The sequence below is a fragment of the Falco rusticolus genome, chromosome 2 (assembly GCF_015220075.1).
Source record: "Falco rusticolus isolate bFalRus1 chromosome 2, bFalRus1.pri, whole genome shotgun sequence".
NCBI lineage: Eukaryota > Metazoa > Chordata > Aves > Falconiformes > Falconidae > Falco > Falco rusticolus.
This window is the reverse complement of record NC_051188.1, coordinates 82,021,443-82,045,402: the sequence shown is the minus strand read 5'-3', so window position 1 is coordinate 82,045,402 and position 23,960 is coordinate 82,021,443. Positions and strand designations below refer to the sequence as shown.

Genomic DNA, 23,960 nt, shown 5'->3' with positions numbered 1-23,960 from the left:
GTTTCCCATCACATCTCATCCAGTTTAGCATCTTGTTAATTGCAGTGAAATATTTTTGTAACTCACGCCTGTGCTCTTAATGATCTTTTCTTCACACTCAGCTGAAGTGAGAAATGTACCTACACATACAATGAAAGTGAGTTTTCACTTTTAAGTAGATGCTCTTATAAACATTCATCCACCATTCTTTGCCCTGTGGCCCGTGCTATTTTTCAGTCCCCACAGCCAAACCCTTCTTGAAAGTTAAAGACATATTATTTGGAAAAGATAAGTGAAACTGGACCTGTGGAACTGACTCATAATGAGTTGGCTTCTTGGCCTGGTGGAGCACCTGATGCTTTTAATCCATCTTTTTGGTGGGCCTTCTCATTATCTTTCCTTTCCCATTTCTCTCTCTTCATATTCACCACACAATATATGCCTTTTTAAATCATCAAATTGAAATGGCTCTAAGTACTGCAGAGCACTTCCCTCATGAGAGATCATATAGCTTTCACAGGTCTTTAACAAATGATGACTACATGTCCACATGCATGTGGACAACCTCACTGGAGGCCCTTACCTTCAAGGTGGAGTTTGACACAAATGGTGGGTGCAAGTGCAGTCTAAGTAAGCAACAGGTAAATACCATAAAGCCATGTGCATAAAACTTAAAATTGTTACCACTGTGGTTGTTTTTAAATTTCTTAGTTTCAAATTTCTTGGGATAAAATGTCTTTACAGGTCTTTGCAAAACACCTGGTCTGACGGAGCCTTGTTTATGATAGCAGCTTAGTATGTGGCACACACCAGTGAAGAATGATCAGCACAAACATTTGTGCAAGCAAAATGAGAGTCACGCAGATACTCACAGGATGTGAAAATGCTGTGGATGGGCTTAGGAATATGTGACAAAGATCATAGTCAGTCTATTTTCTTTCCTTCTTTAAGGGCTTGCTAACCTCTGAGTACCAAAATCTATTTTTTTTCTTATGGAATAGTTTGAATATCTCTTTATTAATCATTGAAACACTAGATTCTTACTTGGTCTGCATTGAAAACGTGGGTATGAATGGAGAGGAGAACAGCAGTACACAGCCTGACTGTCGATTAATAATATGTAGTGGTGTGGCTGTAGCAGTGCCAAACCCAGTCCAATGTAATTGTCTCTGGTGATATGTGCCTTTTAATTTTAACGGACAACCTTTTATCAGCTGAATCATTGTAACTGCAAAAACTTTAAATACGGAAATCGAAAGTATCTTAACTGTTACTTACCACTGGCTTTCCAGCACATCGCTGTGAAAACTAGGTAATTTTAGCTCTGTGATGGCAACCTGGTGGTGACACAGGAAGACAAGATTGCTTTCTTAGGGTCAGTTATGCTTTAAAAAATATTTATAGTTGATGTAACAAGTGGGTGCAACTGCAGTATCACACATATTTATATTACAAAACACCTAGTAAATTAATGTATTTGAAAGCGGTTCTTTTGATCTTTTGCTCAGGGAGACCTAAGTGTCAACTAGCAGATAAATATCCATTTTCTTTTAAGAGCAGTTGTCATTTTCTCTTGGAATGAAAGATTTTCCCAAATTCAAGCACATTTCCTTGCCACAGTTAAAAGCCAAGTCAACAAAACTGCATTTTTCAACTAATACATCCTCTAAAAAGGAAATCTCATTAGTGTAATGAATACATTGAATGGTTGTTTGTTGTAGACAATTAACCTCCATTAATTGGTGGTGTGCTCACAGAAGAGGAATTGTTTATTTGACAGAATGATTTTTTTGTGAGAAGAAGAAGACGTTTCAGATAACTTGCCAAAATAACTTCATCTCTGGCTGATGGCACTAAGTTACTGTGGGCAGCGCAAATGAAAGCTGCCTGGAGAGCTGCAGAAGGATTTTGTGACACTGAATGACCACATAATGAAACAGCAGGTGAAATTCAGTGCTGATGGGTGGAAGGCAGTGTAAATGCTCCAAGCTTTACATGCACAACAATGGGGTCTGACCTAAGTATTAGTGCTCGGGAAAGAGCTTGATCTGTAACAGGCAGTTCCATGAAGACAGCAGTGTTCAGCAGCAGGCAAGAAGTAAAAAGAAGAGTTTTCCTGCAATTGCTGGCAGAGGCAGAAAGAGCAAGATAGAGTTCACCATTAATGCTACAGTGTAAAGCCTCAGCTCGGCTACCTGTTGAATGCCAGCCATCGCCGTGCTCTCCCCAGCTTGCGAAGCGCCTCTGCGCCCTGGCTGCTCGGTGGGACTTGGTGGCACCCAGCCTGCGGGCTGCTGCAGGGCACGTGCCAGGGTGGGCAGGAGTGACGTCGGACACATGCGTGGGCTCTGCTCAGCTGACGGGATTGTGGACGGGTCCAGGTCCAGGTGGACCTGCAGGGTGTGAGATCACTGACGGATACCTTCCTTACTGATTTTATTTTGTGCTTGCAGTCCTGATTACTTGCATGTAAACCAGCATGCCCAGGTGATGCAAATCAGACACAAACCAGCATAAATACCCCTGTGTGAGCCTGAGGCTTAAGTAGTGCAGCAGTTCCAGAGCTGGGGACTGGCTGCTGCTCCCCTCCATGAGACACACTGACCTTGAAGGGGCTGAGCGGGGTACAAAGCCTCCCTCCTGCCTTCCCCAGCCCACTCCCGTCAGTGTACAGGGTCACTGCCAGTTCCATTTCACCCACTGGGGAGGTGTTTTTCAGAGTTTGGGATATTAATATATGGGGATAAGGGGGAAGCAGCGTGTTACTGTTCCATTGAGAACTGTACCAGGGAGATGTCTAATCTTACAGTGTCCTTGGGAAAAAAATGTTACTGTCTCTGTCTCCCCCTATTTAATTTAGTGGCCTTCAGGGATAATTGCTCAGTCATAGGAAGATAGGTTTCAGAGACTGGAGCTCTGATACCACAAGCTTTCCTGCTTTTGCAGGTACTGGAATCTGATATATATGCAGTGGAATGGAGAAAGTACTAATTAATATATTTTTGCTATTTATTTTGCATTTTCCTCTGCTGCTGGAACATTTTACTATCAGCTTTATGATTTTATTAGTAGATCTGCATAGTTTCTTTCTCCCATGTTAATTTCCCCTTGTTTGGGAGATGGAATTGATGCTGCTATTAGGGATCTCTGTTAGCATCACAAGCATAAGGAAGGCATGATTATCTTTTTAAAACTTGCATTATCATTTACTGCTGCAGTTAATTCTTAGGCATTCTGTATCAGTGTCGCTGCCTATTCTTGTGAAGCCAATAAAATGCTAATGAAAAATGGGCCAGTTCTGAAGTGCTGTGATCAATATGCAATACTTCTTACATGTTAACCTTTACCATATGGATTTAATATCACATCTGATTTACACCTAATAAAACAAGAATCTGCCTCTAGAATCATCCTCTCTTATTTTTTTTTTTTTTTAGGACTGAGAATTTTCTGCTTTGGGTGTTACTGTACATCACACTTTGCTCAAGAAGCCATCCTATGGCCTCACCCAGCTCCCCTTACCCAAATAATGTGACTTCAGCAAAAAACTTCCTGACTTCAGTTTGCCAGCCATGGGCAAACCTGGATCTGTTGTTCCAAACTCTGCTTGCTGCCTCAATGGTTTAAACCTGGGGAAAAATGACCTGCCTAAACAGAAGTGTTCTGAGCTTACTGGAGTAACCAGTGTGAACATTTACCACATCATCTTTAGACTCCTCTGTAACATTTTAACCAAAGTCTTGCACATTTCTGGCTGCGATCATCAGATTTAGTTTGCAGCTTCAACAGCTGGTAGTGGGCGTCCCGCTCTCCTGATTTGTAAGCCTGTTCAACCCTACTGCTTTCAGTGGGATCACACAAGAGGTGATTCCAGGGCAGGTCTGCCCAGCTGGCCTCACTGCTAGCCTGCACGCCTCCGTGCTGCAGAAATGTTTCCCTGGATTTTACTATGTAAAGAACATATCTCGTGGCTGCTTCCTTGGAGAGAGAGGTGCACCTAGGTGATGGAATATGTTTACAACCAGCACATCCTATTTCAGACCCTGGGTCTTTTTTAACAGATATTCTGTGGTTTTCCTCTTTGGTGTTTTGATTTGTCCTTTTAGGTTACAATACTTTAAATACTTGACTGCATTAAAAAGATATGTATTGATTTTCTTCTATTCAATTAACAAACAAGCCACCTGTGCTGTGGTAGCAGGTACTCCGAAATGGTGATGACAGGTGTATCACAAGATATATTTCTCCCTGATATGCCAGGGCCCTGTTGCCCAGGTGGAAGATACTCCTGGGCCCTAGCAAAGCACATACCACAAGTCCAGGATACTTGTATTTTTTTTAGAACAGTTTTCCCACCTACAAATCCCTGTCTGTAAATGTGGCACCCACAAAGAAGCAGGTCCCTGTCTTCTCCAGATGCTGATCTCAAACACTGTGCACATGATTTGTAGGCAGAAAATCTAGAAGCAAATAAGAAGGTTGCTTTGCAGCCTGCTGTTACCACGTTCGTGTGTCAAACCACAGTACTTAGAGACACAGTGTGTGGGCATGGGGGACTGCAGCAGGAGGAGAGCCTGGCTGGGGTACTCCTGCAGAACCGGAGCAGGCCAAAGGCATCACATGCAGCATGCACATACTCTGAGGGGTCAGTCCCCACCATCTCCAGTGTCTCATTTGTACTCAAATTTCCCTGTCTTGAGAACTGATTCACTCCACAGCAAAGACTAGATGCAAAGTATAACATGCACAAGCATGTATGTGCTGTGGGCAACTGGGATTTCAGGACCATGGTTGAAAAATGGGGAGTGCTTTGCCTGGACAGCATAGATGTCCCAGTGACTCATATCTCGGCACCTCGTGAGGAATGCTTCTGTCTGAGATCAGGCAGCACCCAGCGAGGTAGCTGGAACAAGATTTGTCTCACACATGCCACAGTTGTGGACTTGCTTGCTGGTCTGCTTGAGACAGGAATCTCCAGGGATTTTACCTATTGTTTTGAGGGCGATGTAATGCTGCTTCAGGAGCTTTTTGTGGGGTTTGACTTACATTTTTTTCATTCATTCACCTTCTTCGCTTGTGTTCTTAGTGGTACCATCTATGATTTTCTCCTCTAGGCCTTACACCCTTCTACAGAGGCAGACAACAAGCGCTAGCTTAATTCCTAGCGTACTCACCTATTCTCTTTTCTTTCAGCTTCCTCTGAGCTCTGTATCACACCTGACCACTCACCCTGCTAGGAGTCAAAAAAATTGTGAAGACTTAGGAAGTACTAAGGCCCAATTATTTCAGTTGTGTTACTGAATAATGGACTGAAAAGCAAGATGCCTGGAGTGCATCAAAGGCCTAGTGAAGGTCTATAGAGACGCCTGTGTTATTTTAGGAAGAAATACGTGCAGCCTAAGTAATGTATAACTACTGCAGTTAAAGATCTATGGCATGAAGAGAACACAGGGTGCTTTTACTGACAGGAGCTTGAGAGCATCCTTGGCAGAGGAATAAAGTGACTAACTACAAAGTATATATTTCCATGATGGAAGATGATAGTCAGTTGGAGAAGCACTATAAAATGGATAACGGGCAGGATAAATGTAGATGGAGAGGAGCTGTGGGACTGAGGTGCTGGGCAGCGAGGTACCTCTGTGAGTTGTGCCAGAGCCTGTACCCCATGCCGTGCCTGGGCTCTGCCCTCGGCAGGGAAACCTGGGGGAAGGTCTTGTGTCAAGCTGGGCAGCTGTGCGAGGTGAAGTGCGCGTTGTCCCTGCAAGAGGGGTTAGAAACAAGCTTGGAGCTACTCACATCAGTGGGCAGCTGCCCCAGGCGTGCCAACAGTCTCAGTGGTGCCCTGGGTGGCAGGGGGAAGAGGGGTCTGTGGGGGAGGCAGCTCCGGGGAGTTGGCTGCTGCTTCAGCTGTGGCTCTGCTGGGTGGCCGGAGGTGGTGGCAGCAGCTCTCCAGAACGTGCGGTACCAGTGCCTGTTGAGCCCGCGCAGTGCGCAAGTGGGTGCTGCTGTGTTTAAGGAGTTCTAAATTCCTCCCTGAAAAAGCAGTATATGGAAAGGCTTCTGCAGGTTTGAATCAGTTCTTGCTTGACAGCCGCAGGTGCTCATGGCGTTCTCCAAGACTGATAAATCCTCTCGCAGACCTGAAGCATGTGGGATATTGCCGTGACCCTGGGGTCTCTGCTATCAAGTGTAGGCTCATAGCGTGAGAGCAGAAACAGGTTTGTGGTGGCCCCTTGTGCCTCTTGTTCCCCCAAAAACTTCTCCGACAGGCGGTGAGGACCAAACTGCACTCGGAGACCAGAGAGGTCAGCGTTACATCAGGCAGTCATATTATTTAAGCGGGCATTAGCAGAGCTCGAGATCCTGACTGTACAATCTCAGTGACAAATTAATTCTTTTTGGCCAGAGATGAACACGAGAGAAGAACACAGGAGGCCAGGCAAGCCCCACACAGCTTTTGTGGTGGGAGGCAGGAGTCATTTCAAAGTGACAAACAGCTGAACGCTGTGCTGGCATTAATGCAGCCGCTGAGAGAGTTTCTCCTATGTTAATCTATGAATTTCATAGCCCAACACTCCATTACTTATTTATAGATTTACAGCTCTCCCCCCTCCCTCCCTCCACAAGCATCTGGCTGCTGTATATGAAACACACAGTTGCAATTACAAAATGTCTTCTGAAAAACTGTCACCACCCCTGTTGTCTGCTGCTGCACTTTGGGGTAGCAAGCGATTACAGATTTTGCATGGTCCTTGTTGGCTTGGCACCTGAAGGCTCAGGAGCACCCGCTGACCACCCAGGGCCACAGCAGTGCCATCCAGAGCTCACCCCTTCCTCTGGCTCAGCTTCTGCCAGAGCTGGCACCAGTGGTGTGCCAGGGTGCAGGATGGGACCCATGGCCAGGAGCGCTTTCCTCTGGCAGCAGTGACAGAGGTCTCTGTTGCACCTCAGAGGGTCACAGGTGTTTTTGGTCCTCCCTACTGTTCCTGGCAGAAATAGATCAGTTAATATATTTTGGGTCTGCTGCGTCACTTTTTCTTGTGTGCAGTTTTCTTGTTATGCACTGGAGCAAATAATCTTACATGTGGCAATCTACAGGGACTGTGCTTTGGGCTGTCTCTGGGCTGGGGCGATATCGCTGCATGTGTTATGTAGGCGTGTCTTTGAAATGTTTTTTTGCATGTATTTTTATAGTTTTTAATTTTTGCTGGGAGTTATATCTGAGCTGTATGTTTCATTGACTGCAGGAGCTGGGATCTTTGGAGCCCTGCAAGGGGAAAGGCAGCTCCTGGACCATGACCCATGCGTGGAGGATATCTGGCTAACCGGCATCCCCAGAGGTAGTCCTAGGACTTCTCAGAAACAGGGAAGCAAAGCATCGCAACTGCTGTGAGAAATTCTATGAGAAAAGTGATATTTTGAAGATAAATGTGTTACATATGCAGTATGAGTTTACGAGCGTAACTGGTACCTCTAATAACAGCCAGAAGCAAACAGATAGCTATGAGCGAGTACAGCACATGCTTATGTGTACCATGGTAGGTCATGCACATTATGTTTTCTGCCAGACAGAATTTCTCTTTATGTTTCAAAGATAGCCCCAAGAAAAGTGTTTCAGCAGTCAAGATGTGAAGCTAAAAATGCAAAGAATAAAAACTGCACAGTCACTGGCAGAAGTCGACATTCACTACCTGTTATCACATTGTGCTTTCTAACGTGTCTATTATTTTCACATGTGCCCTGTGCTGAAGTGCAGAGATCTTGGTTATGGCAGTTACTTTCCGTGCAGTGTTGATGGAGGGTTCAAGGGCCTGACATCCAGCTGATACCTGTTTCCTCAGTGTGAGTGCAAAGGCTTTAGGGGCAGCTGCCTCATATTACTCTATTTTACCTTGCAAGTGCTTCAGTTGGGATGTATTATCCTGCAAAGCTCTTTTTCATTTTAGCACTTCTACCTCATCTGCTTTTGTGTTCTCAGTGAATATATTTGTGGTGTCTAGGTGTTACTGCTGGCATCTTTGTGTTTTTCTGAAGCTGAAGTATATCACTTAGGTCTGTAGAGATACACTTTTTTTGTTTTCCCCAAAATATTTTTAATGGTTAGTTTTAAAACATATCACACTTGTCCTAAAGGTTATTGCAGAACTTCTCTTCTACTGTTGACAAAATTGCTATGTAATATTCTTCTTTGGCTGTGTCAGTACTTCATAATATTTTATAAATATTCTGTTCTACTTTAGTGACTTTGATTTTCTGTAGCCCATTAACATCCATTAACATAGTATTTTCATATGATTGTTTTACTTACAGAATAATCAAAATATTATTAAATACATCTAAAAAAACATCTGTTTCTTGTCCAGGCAGGTTTGCAAGTGTTAGTAGAAAGTTCAACAAGAGCTGAAATCAAATCTAAAATCCTTGATTAGCAGCTTTAATCCTGCTCTAAAAGGAACTACACAGATAGGTAGCTCTCTGCACCTGCCAAAACCTCTATCATAGTCATAATTTTATTTATTATACTACATTATTCAAGTCCATTACATTCAAGTCTTCTGCACAGGAGAGCTGTGTCTCATCATACCATGGACTGAGTAGGTGAGATAAGCCCATTTTCCTCTAAGGAGGTGTTTCAGTAGCAGAAATAAGCTGTGCAGGAAGAGAATAATTTCCTAAGTTTCGATGCTTTTGTACATGACTGTCATCTTTCAAATTCAAGAGTTCCATCTAGAGGAATCCTATTTTATGAGCTTGATTTTGCTGGCCTTTTAATGTGTGTCACATTTGCTGGCTGAAAAGAAATCCTTCTTTTTTCTCAGTTTGTTGAAAACCTAGGAATTCCATTGTTTCTCCCTGTCTCTTTTTAAAACAACGCTTTAACATCAGTACTCCCTGCTTACATTTAAGATATTGTTTCCATGTTTCTGTTTATCGAGTGTGCTGAAATTCTGTTCATGTCTGACTGTCACTTGTGAATTTGTAGCCTGGAAAGTTACAAGGCTCAGATTTTCCCATCAACAGCAATAAAATACATCCTTAAGCAAAAAATAATAATAATAATAATAAAAAAAATTAGAGTAGCTGAACAGACTCTAGGAACAGTGAAACCATGTAATAATATAGAAAATATTGAATGCAGACATACCCACTGAGAACTAATATTTCTGCAAATAGACATCAGTCTTTGTTCAGTTTGTTTTAGGAGTCACTGTTTCCAAGTCTTTTTTTCTTAACCTGTAGGGTAATCTGGAAAAAAATCCACCTGAAATGCCAATACAAGCAATTTGCTATCATCTTTTGGGGTTTGGAATTCATTTTCTGTTGATTTTTTATCTAATGAACTGTTCAGGCCCTTCTGCGGCTCAGATACTCCAGTTTATCTTTCGTAATATTCTTTGTTTTTCAGACAGACATAAAATACCTTGGTAATGTTTAATAAAGAAGTGTCATATGAAAACTATACTAGGATGATCTTTGTATTCAGATGTGTGGAATTTGCCTGAGACAGAAGACAGCTTTCTAGGTGTCAGAGAGAAAAGTTTTAGCTCTCAAAACCATGCTAGCAAAAGGGCAGCATGGTGCAACAGGTGGAAATGAGCTGAAGAAATCCTACCGTTTACGCTGCAAAACTTCGGTTTTGCTGTTGTAGCTTAACTTGATTAAAAGAAAGCAAAGCAAACCAAACAAACCACTCTCAGCTTTCCTGTGGCTACACTTTCCCAAGCAAAATTAACCATACCTTCGCTATTCATACCCATGCTAAGAGTGTAACAGCATTCCCATGCTGTATGGTCCTTACTGGTGTGGCTGTATTAGCAAAGCCTTCACACTTAGCTTCTGACACTTTTTAAAGAAAACCCTTTGATGTTTCCTTAAAAAGTAACTATAGCAGAAGTGTAGTTTCTGTGGGTGCTATACTGGAACACTGAGGGCAGGGCAGCAAGTCTGGGATTGTAACAGCAAGTGATACAGGTGATGCCTGTATCAATAAAATAAAACTAAGGGAGAATTGCAGCTGAGTTATGTGGAACAGCCTGAATTTATAATGCGTAGAGGTAGTCGCTGGGTAGCAGGTTTGTGTTGGAAATAGCCGGTTGAAACAGTCCAAAACAGAGCTTGCAAGGCAATGACCTGAGTTAACTGGTATGAATGATCAGGCGGCCAGTGATTGCACTGGATCATTGGTTATCTTTTACTTAGAAGTAAAGATTTCCCTTTAATGGTTCCCTTTTACGGTTCATGCAAAAAACAGGTAGCTTTGAACATAGAAGCAATGTGAATTCAGCTGAGCACAGCAGGTAAAGTGCATTTCTCCACTTCGTTACTTTTTTTTTTTCTTTCAAGCTCAAGGTAACGTGAATCAATTTTTACCTAATTACCTAATTTTACCCAATTAATTAGAAACCAGATCATGTTTCTGATTTTCAACCTAAGGCTTATTTCAATTTTGATTAACTTGTACAAAAAAATAGAACTTCTTTACAGGCTTGTCTTTAGTTTCTTTTTCTGCCAACATTTTCTAGAATGCTTGGATGTCATTATGAAAAATTAAGGTAAACTTCATAACTTCAGGCTTAAATTTGTTTGTATTTTTGATGGACCCACATTGTGGTATGCAATCACACAATCTGCCACCTCCCACCTTGTTTCTTGACTTAGAGTTTATTGCTGTCCTCAAATTTCTCTTCATTTTGTAAATAGCTTTGCAATTAGGTAATTTTAGGAATTCAGCAGAGGTAAAATGTAAGTTTTCATGATTTTTACTACCTGTTATACTGTGCTTATGAGATGATAACCATGTGGATGCTTCTGAACGATTGGATACAATTAACCATGGTGAGAAGTTTGCTTAGGAGATGTTTCATGTTCTGCTTAAAAAAAGCTTTACAAAGATGCCTAAGGACTGCTGAAGTCTTTTGCCTCTCAGTGTCTAGAACTGGCTAATTATGGAGCAAAGCCAGGACCAAATGCTTAGGTTTAGCCACTGAGGTTGGCTAAGAGTGGACAAAGTCTTCCTCAGTCTTTTTTCATTTACAGACACTTTAGACTTCCCAGTGTAAGGTGGAACCCTTCTATGGTGAATTTCATCCCACAGACGATGGGACTGTTTTTCTCAGTTACCTTTCAGAAGCCTGTCAAGAACTATTTCATAGCTGCCTCTGGGTCTGCAGGTCACAGGTGAAAAACACGCCTCTGCGACCAGTGAGGAGAGCTGGCGACTACAATGAGTTTTGAATGACAGATGATATATCTTGGGTGATGAGATTTCTAAAGTAGACATCTCAATAAGCTATCTCAGGGCAGGTGGAATGGGTACAGGATAAAATACAGAGTTAGAAAGTTGAAGGAAATGTTCTTTTGAGCCAACACTGGTGGAAATAGTATCTCCTTAATATTCCACTTGAGACAGGAGAGACAAACTCTGATAAAAGTAATCATAAAGAAAATCCCAGCATTGACAATCACCGATTTCAAAGAGCAAGACTTGCAGTCTTTGCCATGACCATGATCTGATGCTGTGGCCTTGTAGTTGACTGCTACTCTGTGCAATCTGCACTAAAAGCCAGGGACTATGTTTTTGTTTGCTCTTTATTGTGTTATTGAGGTGGTGAAATTATGGTTCAGTGCCAGAAGAAGGTGAAATTAATGGATATGTCCAAATGTATTCAGAAATAAGTTGCTTAGTGAAGGTCGTCTATTTATTTGCACATATATTTGGTTTACTCGCTAAGCATAATTTCACCTCACAAGTATTAATATTTGCACAGTGTAATTTCAAAAAGACTGTGATCCATAAAGAACTTCCCAAACAAGATGACTGTAAAGCAGATTTAATTGCAAGAATTTATTGTTCTTCAAAACAATGAGTCTGTTTAATAAAGATGAAACAAGTACTAAAAGTCCAGGAAGCTGGCAGTGCAAAGTCTACAACATCCTTAGTTTTACTCCCATGTCTGTACCTGCTCATCATCCATTAGCTGAGGTTCCTTACTAGCTGTCACATGAAATGTCACTCCAGAGGATTTGCATTTTACATGGTGATATTTGCACTGAAACTTAACTGTCCATTGAATGTTAAATTGTGGTCTGAAATGATGAGAACTTCAACCCAGAGAAACATTTAAATAAACTTTAATAATTAAGTGTAATTTAAGTGCCTTTAGTTGGGACCCAGGAACGGATCTTTGAATCTCTCATGTCTGTGACTCACTGTATAGCAGCCCAGGTTTTCTAAGGCAGTAGACAGCTGATCGGTGCAAAGTGCAAACTGCCCTTGCCCGAACTGCAGAGAAACCTCAGGAAGGTGGACTGATGCTTCCATAAATAAGGAGCACAAAATGGATTTTTTTCCCAGTGGAAAGTACGTAATTTAATCAAGGTGGAAACATTGCATGGGAATGTGCTGTTTTCAACATAATATTTCTTTAGAAAATAAAACTAACAATTCAAGTATTTTCACTGCTGAGTCTTGGAGTCTCAGTGCTTAAAGGGAAAGTTTTTTTACATGAACACACATACAGGATCAGGCTATACCTGGTGTTTGAAGGAGAATGAATTAATTAGTAGAGGCTACCAAATAGCACTTATAACAAATTCCCTTCCCGAGAAAGCAGAATTTAAATGACTGCTTGAGTGTATTCATTGCCAACATCTGCCAAGAATATTCATAAAAAGAGATAGGCTAGAGGTCGATTTCAGGATGATTTTTGGAGGCTGAGGACTTCACTTTCCATTAGATAGCTACAAGGGCAGAGGTAGGGGAGTTTTATGTAAATTTGATCAATGTGACTCCCCAGATATATGTAATATATCTCCAGCCATCAAAGTATGATGGAATTAGAAATAGGACAGGTGATGTACTTGTGCCCTTTCCCTAAACTTCTCATGTTGTTATACCAAGTGCAGAGATCACTGCAATAACAAATCTTCCCCAGGGTTCTTGGCAAAAAAAATTTCCATGTCTTCATTGTCAGCATGGCCAGTAAGAAAACTTCTGCTGTATTTTGTCTATTATGAACTATGAATGGGCCAAACTTTCAGTATGATTGTTGATTTCATCTTCTGAAAAAGCAGCTCCTCTTAAAACCTGCAGCTTCCAAATATTTGGCTTTTGATTGGGAACTAACCATGGAGTAGTGCAGAGAAAAATGTGCTGAAGCATTCTAATGAAGTGGACTTGAAAATAAAAATTGTTCTGGAACCTTAAATAATGGCTCACTACTGTTACTGTATTACTATTTACTTACAGATCAGACGACTGCTTATTTTTGCCTTAGGGTAGTATGGCTTTCCTTAGCTACAAAAGCGAAATATTGATGAGTCAGGTAGTTAAAACAAGATGCAGGATGCTTCAAATAATGCCAAACATTTTATGTAAGATCTATCTAATTAAAAATTAGTTCCCTACCTAGCAGCAAACAACAGATGTCTCCAGAAGTAAAGTACCTTTTCTCTCATCAGTTTTATCGACATAGGCTGGATCTGGATCCTGACCATGTAAATTTATTTTCTGTAGTACTAGGTATATTTATATGTGTTGTATAATTATGTATCGTAGATACATGGGTGAATTTCCCTTCTTTTAATTGAACTAATTTTGAACTCCTAGTTATTTTCTTGTCTTTTGGCACTTCAAAATGAAAAATATAATAACAATAGTAATAACAGCAACAATAAGGAGCTTTACCTTAGAGGTCCAGACATGGACAGAAGACAACCATTTTCACTTTTTCTGCATTTGGCTTTTTTTCAGCTTCAGAAATTAGGTGATAGGATTACAGATGAACGTATACCAGCCAGAAAGTTTCATACCACCAACTAAAAACTCACCTGAAGTAACCCTGATGTTGTACAGCAGTGTCTTTCAGAGGGAAAGACTGCCAGAGCAGGAGGACAACGTAGACGAGCTGGAAACTGTGAAACTACTGAGTGAATACCCTCACCTCCAGATCTGAAACCCATGACTGATGCCCATGTTTGCCTGACCTCTGCTAGTGGAGGGATCCTGCATTTACTCTGACACGTTCAATAGCATAGGCAGCTGCAATGGTCTTTTTTTTTTTTTCCCCTCCCGACAGGTCGCTAACCCTTTAACGCTATTGGAAGAGGTTTTGTGCTCAAAGGCAGACGTAGCTACATTCATGAAAATGCCTTCACAGGCCTGAGAAGCTCTTCAGTGTTTATTCTGTTTTGACATTAGGTACTTTACCTCATCTGTTTTGCCAGCTGCATTGGAGAGATGTGTGTCTGTAACTGCTTATCTTGTAAGTTAAACAGTAAGACTTAAAGCAGATTGTTTGTGGTATGAGCTGCTTTGCATCGATACATGTCAGAAGGTCATTAAAATCCAAATGGCACTAGGTGAAAAGCTCACTGGACCAACACATACTGTGTTTTGACATCATTGATTACTCATCAGGAATTTTCAAAGGTGGGCTTTTCAAAGTAGAACCGCCCTTTGAAAAATTAACCAAGCCAGCGGATCTTGGAACACATTGTCACAGTTTTTAGGTTCTTGCCATTGTGTTTGGACAAGTGTGTCAACTTCTCCTAGCGCCACACAAGTCATTCACTGCAGCTGAAATAGCAGAAGCTGATCCCTCTCCTGCTCTTTGAAAATTTGCATGCTCAATGCAAATATTAAAAGTGTAACATGCAGCTTTATTCCTCTCCCAAAACATGTGGGAAAAACATTCTTTTTTCTGGTAGTCTTTTCTACTTTTCTTGTCATCTTCCCTGAGGTATTTAAAAAAGTAATCCCAAGGATATTCAAAGCTAACAACAGTGAGAAAAAGCAGAATGCCTCTAAGAACTTAGAAGTTCCTTGCCAGGTCCTTGTGGCATTAACTAATGAATCCCCAGAGCACTTCCAGAACTGCAGCTTGCACTGAACATTTTGTTATCTGAACCCCATCATTTACCATAGAAATCATCACATAGATGTTCAAAGTAACTGAACAGTTTATGCTATGTACAGGACTTGCCATCTGGTGACTGGACACCGGGATGAAAATGTAAGCGCCAGGCATCCAACTCCAGGTCTGCGTGAGAGCTGTTACGGCTTTTCTGTTTCCTATTGCTTGAAGTGCTTCTGAGTATGGATACATGTCAGAGCAAAACATGTACGTGCACCAACCCCTCATGCATTTCTGTCATTTTTATAAAAGCCTAGGCCTGTCAGGCTGAGCGCAATCATGGTGCGCTGTAGACAAGCAAAGAATGAGGACCACAGGACTCGTACCCTGGTCTATATCAGTAGCACCCAGCTAGTAAGTCTTTACACAGCTAATTACTGGAGGGCAAGTCCTTTTTCCTGTTTTTCTTCCCCTTTTTAATCACCTTGTGTTTTTTTATTGTAATCTCTGGAGGACAGGAAGAGCAGATGTTGGTTAACAGCGTGGACAAAAGTTTAACATGACTTTAGCTGTTGCAAAGCCTGGAGTGGCTTGGTAGAACCAAGGTAGAACTTCCCAAGAAACAATTGCTACAACCTTAAGGCAGGACAGCACTATTCTGTATCCTCTACAAATCTTACCCTGCCACAAGCCTTAGATATTTTAAATATATCTTAGAGATGCTCAAACAGTGTATTAGCACTGTGCTTTTGTTATATACATCAATGTGTAAGGCGATCAAGCAGGTTCCTGAGTTACCATGGAGCTGAACTGCACAAATCTTGGGAGACAGTGAAAACTAATAAAACAGAATGAGAGAATAAGTCCCTTGGAGCCTGATTTCCAAAGTGCAAATAGCTGAACGCTGCAACAAATATACTTTTGCCCCTTTCTTAAAAGATAGCAGATGTGGATGAACTTTGCTGGTCAGATTCCATTGTTGGGCACATCCACGATGTACAGCTGGGCTATTTTTTGCAGACAAAATACAGCCTGGCATTTCCTCTGAGGTGAATTTCTGGAGTCTCTGTGTCTTTGTTGGATGCTGCTAGAACCTCTCAACTTGAACATACGCAGCTTCTTCCTGCTCTTATCCTGGCAATCACTGCTCCCAGTGCTCATCATCAGGGGGACTGCTCTTGCAAAACAAAGTTTGAGCACTCATCCTCCTCTTGGGCAGCTGTGGTGCAAGAGAAAGGAAAGTGTTCCCTCCTGAGCAACTCAGGAAATGCAAGCAGCCTTTAGAAAGGGTGGGAGTCATTTTGCTAAATGTGGATACTTTCATGTGAGCAAGAGGTCCAAGCCACTGGAGAAGAACATCTGCTTTTAAGACTTCTGTTGTTGCCTGAGATGAACAGCATAGATCCCCCAATCATTATATTGATTAGACTTTCATGTGTCTGCTCTGATGGAAACATTGGTGCTGTGGGGGAACCTCACACAGGGTGCTCTTCTCCCGCAGCCTCTGGGCAACCTGTCTGGTTGCGCTGAGTATTTTGTCCTGGATGTTCATGTGGCCAGGGACTTGGTCCTTGATTGACAGTATCCCCCCTTGCCATTATCACCTCTTCTCATAAAACCAGTTAATTTTGCCCCCCAGAATCTGAAGCTGGGAAGGGAAGATAAAACTCAAAGGATGAGAGTGGGGACTGGAAGATCTCCTGAGACAAGAATGTTTCATTCTCTCTTCACAGAAGCAAAATGAAGAAAAGCTTTTATTTTTTTTGTTTCTTGTGGGCATTTTATAAATGACTGGGTGGATTAATTTGTTTTCCAATCCAAGCAGCTTTGTTAGCCAATTTAACATAGATTCCTGTGTGTATTAGGAGAAATCATGGGAGTATTCCCATGGATTTTCTCAAAATGTCTCAAAAAACCTACAGTAAATTCCACAGAAATGTGTCCAAGTTTTTGTGAGGGTAGAAATTACTTAGTAATCTTAAGTAGATACTAGGAATGCTTGTCCCTGTGGGTCAGGTCTTGCTGAATTAACTAGCTGATCAACCTTTAACTATTTTTTTCCTATGAACAATAGAAAAAATCTGAAATACTGAAATCTTCCTGTCCCAGAATAGCTCACATCAAGCTTCTGGTTAAAATACTGTCTGTGTTGGACTCTTTGGTCATATGCAAGAGGGACACCAGAAACAGCTGAAACTCTGCAAGAAAGGTGTTGGTTTAACCAATGCTTGTTTTCTTCAGGCAATTGTCACTTCTTCAGGGATTGTCACTTGAAGAGGGGAATAGGATGCTGCTGCTGTTCAGTTGTGACCTTCTCCCTTCCTTTCAGGAGTTTTTCTGCTGGGGGACTGTAGGTAGGGATGGGGAAGCTGCTTTTTGTGGCTACTTCTCCTCAACTTCTCCAGAAACAGTAACTGCTACTTGCATTGCATGGGGCAAGATTGGGGCATTCCCGTGTTGGAAAATATATTTATCGAGCATTTGGGCAGTTACTGCCCCACCTCCATGACTCATGAGCCACTTCACTGGGACATGTGCCACAGGAGGGAATGACTGGCCAAGGAGTCCATGAAAACAAAGATCCATGAAAGTAGGACTGGCCTGCATATGCATACTGCATAACAGTACCAGAGTCCTCTTACTGTTCAAACAGTAAGGGATGGCAACAGTGTGCCAGGCCACCGGGATGCATGGTTATGCCATACTTGTGAGCTTGTGGGCTATCACTTCTCCACTGTATGAAAAACCCTGCAAATAAAGTGATCTTACCTTGGTATGTTTTGTTGCCCTGGCAATCACAGAGCACATTTGAAAATAGAACAGAAAAGAATTTTAATTTCTTTGTAATAAAGGGAGAAGATGAAGCTATTTGGAAAAAAAACACAAACAAACAAGAGAAACATCTGCACCTCAAGAATTTTTTTCTCTGGGATCTGCATGAGAAACTTGCTCCCAGGAAGGTGGATGTCTCAGACCACCAGGCCTTTTTGTGAGAAAAAGGGAAAATACCAAGGTAAAGGCTGTGGCACTTGGTAACTTTTCATGTACTGGCTCATCTTGAAAACCCATGCAGGCTGTCTAGCCATCTTGGGAAACATCTAACCCCTCATTACTCTGAAAAGTAATCCTTCATGACTCACTTAAACCAGTGAACTGGAGGATTATGTTCAATGTAGTGGGGAAGTTCTGCTTGCGGCAGATTGATCTTCTGATAGCCATCAGGACCCTGCGACAATGAGGTTGAGGAGGGAGGAACACAGTGCTATTTTTGAACTTCATTTAAGCTTCCCCATAATCCATCATGAAAATTGGTAGATCATGAGGGATATCAGTTAATTTAGCTGGAGTTCAGCTGAGTTTGTTTTTCTTACAGAAGAATTTTTGCTGTGTCCATTAGGGATTTTTTAATTATTTTCAGCAATGGAGATCATAGAGGTTCCCATCCCTTTCTCGAGAGCTGGTACTGTGCAAACAAACAGCGAAATTCACTTTGCCTCAAACAATTTGCAAACTATAAACAAGTACAAAAATTAGCAAACAGCTTCAGCAAACAGGCTGGGGAAGCATAAAATAACAGCCCGACAGTTATGACCAGCATGAGATTATTATGATCAACAATCTAAATTATTATTGTACATCCCTAAGTAGCCTATTCTGGCAGCCCCATAATGTATGTAACACGCTGTACCTTCTGCTGCTCCATATCTTTATAATTGGTTGCCAGTAATTTCTATCTTCATCACAGTATTAGACGTTCGGTGCATTCTTGATTGTTTCTTTTGCTGAATGTAGTCAACAGATAAAATTTATATTCACAGCACTTGCAGTTGCCTGGTTTATGCAGAATTTTTAAGTTCCAGTAGTTGGAAAACAGCCTTAAGTTTAACATAAATAAGATACAATTAAAATAATTTAATTGACCATCAAAAAGCTTAACTTCAAAAGAATTAAGACCCTCTCTAAGATATGTTGTCACCTTGTAGTCCATTTGTTATAATTCGAACACTTTTATCAGTGCAAAATCTTACCAAAGGCTTCATGAACACGAGAGATGATTAAAAATAAAAGATCAAAGCATGCAAACAAATCCTGTTAACAAACTCTAGCAAAAGAGGATTGTATTATAATTAAATATGAAGCCAACTCAAACAAGTATTTGGGAACACTGAAGTGGGATCCCTCCGTGGCTTTTGGCAGGGTGTGCTACACATATTGTGAAGATGTCATTGTCCGGTTGCCACTGGTCTGACCAGAAGTCATGTGTGATGAGTGTCGTTGCACCTCTCTTCTCTCCCACCAGCATTTTAATTTTTCAGTGCCGTGCTTCCAGATACCCTCACAAATCAGCAACTAATTCAACAGAGTAAAGAAGCAGGGAGCTTGATAATACTGCATCAAACCCCTCAGCTCAGCATCGATACATGGAGGTGCCTGCTGGGAAGAGGGAGAACTTGATCAACTCCATCTCCCATGATGAAGCACAAGTCATCTGGGGGCTTTAATAAAGTTTCTCGTGCCTTCTGGAGAAGGTTCAAGAAGCAGAATTTGCAATATGGGTTTTTGTAAGTCCTTTTGCCACTAATGGTACTACTGCTAAACAAATCTTTTGAGGTAGCATGTGAAGGCTGTGACTAATTTGCCTTTGCCCATGGTTAAGCAATACGAACTGCTTCCTGGGACTCAGGATAACAGACTGAAATATTTCTATTTCCTGCAGATGAGTGAAAATAAACAGATCTGATCTCAGCTGAAAGAATGTAAGTAGAACAAGACTTCATTTGTAGGGGAAAATAAACTCTGCTGATCCCTTAGATCTGGGAGTATAAACAGCATCTTTTTTCTCCCAGGGCAGTGTATAATGTGAGTGCACGGTTTGAACATCATCAAAATAAACAGCTAATCACCCTTTCTGGCTTAATTAGGTTATGTTCTGGTCCTTGGCTCTAGGCCTCATGCAAACTATTTTCTCCAAAGCAGTACTGAGGGAAGCCCTGCTCCCCTCCCAAGAAAGAGAGCATGTCCAACTCTCTGTTTGTTAGTTAACATTTGCTCCCCGAGGAAATCCAGCTTGGGGATTTTCCTTGCAAGCTTGGCAGATCCGAGGCAAAAATACTCCCATCGCTTCCGGCCGGGAACAAATGTAACCCTTTCTTCCTCTGTCTGCTCATCGCAACAGATGCAATGGGAGATGAGCAAAATCAGGGGGTTTTATTCTCTTTTTTGTGTGTGTGTCTGGAATTGGGCTGCCTGCATGTTCATTGTGTATCAGCAAACTGTAACTTGCTAGGTTTTCTGTATGGGAGTTTATTCACTCTTCCCAAAAAGGTGATTTGTCAGCAGTACAACTGTCAGTGGCCACTGCAAATGCAAATGGTAACTAATTAATCCGTAAGGATTGTATAGGGCCACTGTTATTACTGTGGTATTGCAGAGAGATGACTGAAGTGCATGTGTGCTGCAAGACTTGCTCAAGCTGACGCTTTTCAAGGAAAGACCTGGGAACACAGAAGCTGCTGACTGAAGCTCACGGGCCAGACCCTGCACTGCTGGGTCCTTGATGGGGCTGCTGCGAGTGCTGGGGCGCTTCAGCTGCTACACTGGGTATTAGCAAACAGATTTAATACAGAGAGAAAACAGTGGCAAAGGCCACGTGGACTTTTAAGCTCTGGTTTATCAAGGCTTTCTGGACTGCAGCACAGGGTCTGTAAGAGGAGAGATAGCTGACCAGATTCAGAGCATTTCCAGATTTGCACTTTTCTAGATTTCTATTAAAGTATGTGTAGGTCTCTGAATATGTTCCCATTTTTCATTGCTTTTTTTAAATAGCTGTTCCTCTATATCAAAATCAACCGTCCTAACTTTAATCCCCCTTTCAAAGTTTCTTTTCATCCTAAGAACAGCTAAAGGTGCTCTGAGGACTGTTTAACTGTAATTCCCAGAGGTGCTAATTTTCTCTCTTCTCCATTCTGATCAAGGCTTGCAGTGGGGCTGGGGCAGAGCTGCTGAGGACCCCAGAGGGGCCCATCTTTCCCAAGAAGTTGTCTGTAGGTGGGTACCAGCCTGGTCATGGCAAGTTCAGTTTCTTTGTGGCCTCACTTCTACATCCGTTGGCTGTAGGAAGCAGTTACTGCATCCAGTGCTGGGTCTAAAGGCACAGACCCATTTTTAATGCCCTTTCTCCAGACTGAGGCGTTTGGCCATCCTGTTGACACAAACCCTGGAGCTGAGCCTCAGCTTTTTTGAGCCTCTCAGATATACATCCCCTCAACAGCTTTTCTTGCCTGTGACTGCGTTTTAGTAACAAGAAGACAAGGAAGACAACAAAAGCTGAGCAAAGATATTTCTGAGCCCCAGGCATTTAATTATGTAGGATGTCCTTAGAAGCAAATATTTATATACGCTGCCTGGTTTGGTCACACTTCTTGGTAGTGCCTGGGGGCCAAGGTGAGACACTGCTGCTGTCCCGGCTGCTGCCTCCAAGCACCCAAACCATCCCTGCCCCCTCCCAAAATATAACTCCTTGCTCTCATCCAGGAGCTGCGGCTCCATCTGCAGCTCAAGCCCGCTGCAGAAAATTGTATAGGTCTGGGTCAGCCATGGAAGGGGAGATGGAGCTGTGATAACCCTGTGGAGAGAGCTCCCCCGGGGGAGAGGGTGCGTGTGCTCAGCACAGGATGGGAGGTGTAATGAGACAAGGAGGCAACAGCTCGAAGAGTGTTCACAGTTTAATAGACATGTTTCACACTGTCACAGCATCTTCGCGAGAGCTCGGTTCCCGGTTTAGGTATCTGAACAAGTGACAGACTGCACGGAAGGGCTGTGACAAGGGAGGCGTCTCCCCTCGAGCCGCACTCTCACAAATCTTGATGATGGATGCAAATCATTTAGAGACAAATTAAGAAAAGTATATTTAGGCACCTAGAGAAGTATAGAGGCACTTAATAGGATTTTCAGAAGTGCATAAGCAGATTAGGCATCCAGCTTCCTATTGAAATCAATGCTGACGGAGCATTTAAAAAAAAATAATCTTGAGGTATCTCAGTGTTGTTGCAGTCTGGGTGCGTTTGCAGAGGGTGAGTGGGCTTAAAGCCACGCTTTGTTCAAGATGAGTCTCACAAGTAACACAACTCCCTGGTTGTACCAAGTCTCCAAAACCACAGGAGCAAGTTCTTAAGCTCCCACAAAGGCTAAATTATGCTGGCCTGTGAGAATAAAAGAGCAAGCCCTGAAAGGAGAGGTAATGAGCTCTGTGTGCCTGCCTGTGTGGGAGGAGCAGGACTTCTGAAGAGACAGAGGCAGAAAGTAACGCAAAACTGAGGAGACAGAGCAATCACAGGAGCTTCACTCAAGAAGAGGCCTTGTGACAGCTTCTTTTTGGTTACAGAGCTGGCTGCGAGGGGCTAGGCAAAGAAACTGGTGGTTTGATTTTGACAGCACTTTTGCAGTCCTTGTAAATAAACGGGTTTGACCCAAAGAAACATCTTCTGCCACCAGGTTCTCCCTGTGTGTAGAAAGTACTTGTCAGGACCTGGATTTTGCCTCACTCTGTGATTTGTATTTGTAGTATAATGCTGTAAAGTCAGTTCCCTGCTTTCTCTGAAATGCAGCTCCCAGTCTGTCGAACTGAAATCAGTCCTTATTTGCTTTACTGAGCAGTAGTGAGGATACATACATTAAAGACTGAGGCACTATGGTAACTGGGGCCAATTAGCTGCTACCTGAGGGCAGCGGCTCCCAAATGTGGGATATCAGACAACTGTGAACCTACAGAATTGCTAACAGATCACTCATTATTCTCCTCTTGAGACTTCTAATTGGGGAATTAACACACGATATTTTTAGTGAGTGTCCTCAGATCATTTATCTTCCATGGCATGTCAGTCCCTCAGGGAGCACTATTTGGGAAGCAGCTGCTGCTCGAGGTGACAGAGAGGAGTTATCTCCTCTGAAATCCCGGTTGACATGAGTGGCTGATGCAGACAGTAGGCAAAAGATATGCATGTCATAACTGTGCTCCCTAACATATGAATAATGTGGAATGAATTAAGCAACCTCAGGTATCTTTTGGGCTGGTAACTCCAGCCTTGTACTGGTGGTTTCTAAACTGAACGTCTCTATAAGCCTCTGCTACAAAGAAGAACAAATGAAACGACATGCTGGAGAATTCAGAATGGTTATTACTGTGAAGGGTGCTAGAAGAGTCAGGCAACAGAGGGAGCTGATTTATGGGCCAGCAGACAACATTCAGCTAGGAATGTCCTAACGAGACAAGAAACCTGGAAGTAAGGAAGAAGGCTTCTCTGTGTTACATCTTACTGATCAACGCTATTGAAACCCAGTAGGGACAAGCTTCTAGATGCTGCTAGGAGGAAGGAATTTCTCAGGGCTTATGATCTTTTTGCTTCATAACACTTTTCCTGTAAAATTAGACCCTTCTGACCTGACTGTGGTGGTGAAATATCTGATGCATTGCGGTTCTCTGCCTACCTAGAAGCAAAGCAAGAAGGAACCTTGACAGCCAATGCATGCCTGTATTTAATTATAATATTTTCTCTGGGTTGTAAGAGCTGAATTATTAGTGTTATGCTAATAAAATCCGTTTGAGCTCATGGAACGGTCTCTCTTTAAATGAGAGGTGAATTTGGCAATTTGCCAGCTGGGTAACAGGATATTAATCAGACAATACCTAGGGACCAACACCACTATATTGCTTTTAATCTTTTGACCAGTAAGGAAAACAGGAAGAAATCCATTTCCCTCCTTTCTTCGCTCAATGTGATAACCAGCTGGTACAGACTAGCTGCAGCTCAGCTCAGTTTGGGAGGAAACATTTGGGTTTTATCTGGGTAAATGAGAAAGCAGCAGTACCCTCTTCCCAGCTGCCATGCAGCTGGGTGCAATTCATGCATGCAGTGGGGCTCCTGAAGGTCTTTGGCTCCCAGTCATGTATTAATAGCAGGATGTCACCTTGCATTGGAAGAATGTATAGCTTTTCTCAGATGTGCCTAGAAAGGAAAAAATTGTTTGACTCTTCCAGGCAGTCATTTCAGGTGATGACCGCAGACAGTGTTCAGGACCAGATCTGCAGCCTGCATATGGTCTGTGTAAGTGCAGCCCCAGGGAAGA

The 23,960-nt window shown here is 42.3% G+C and overlaps 1 long non-coding RNA gene across 1 annotated transcript in view; it reads left to right on the top strand.

The window, feature by feature from the left end:
• The window catches only part of LOC119143062, a 58,699-nt gene that overhangs the window by 33,255 nt on the left and 1,484 nt on the right, over positions 1–23,960 (top strand). The window contains exon 2 of the long non-coding RNA XR_005102568.1: positions 7,227–7,319. This is a non-coding gene — a long non-coding RNA (uncharacterized LOC119143062). The remainder of the gene's footprint in view (positions 1–7,226; positions 7,320–23,960) is intronic.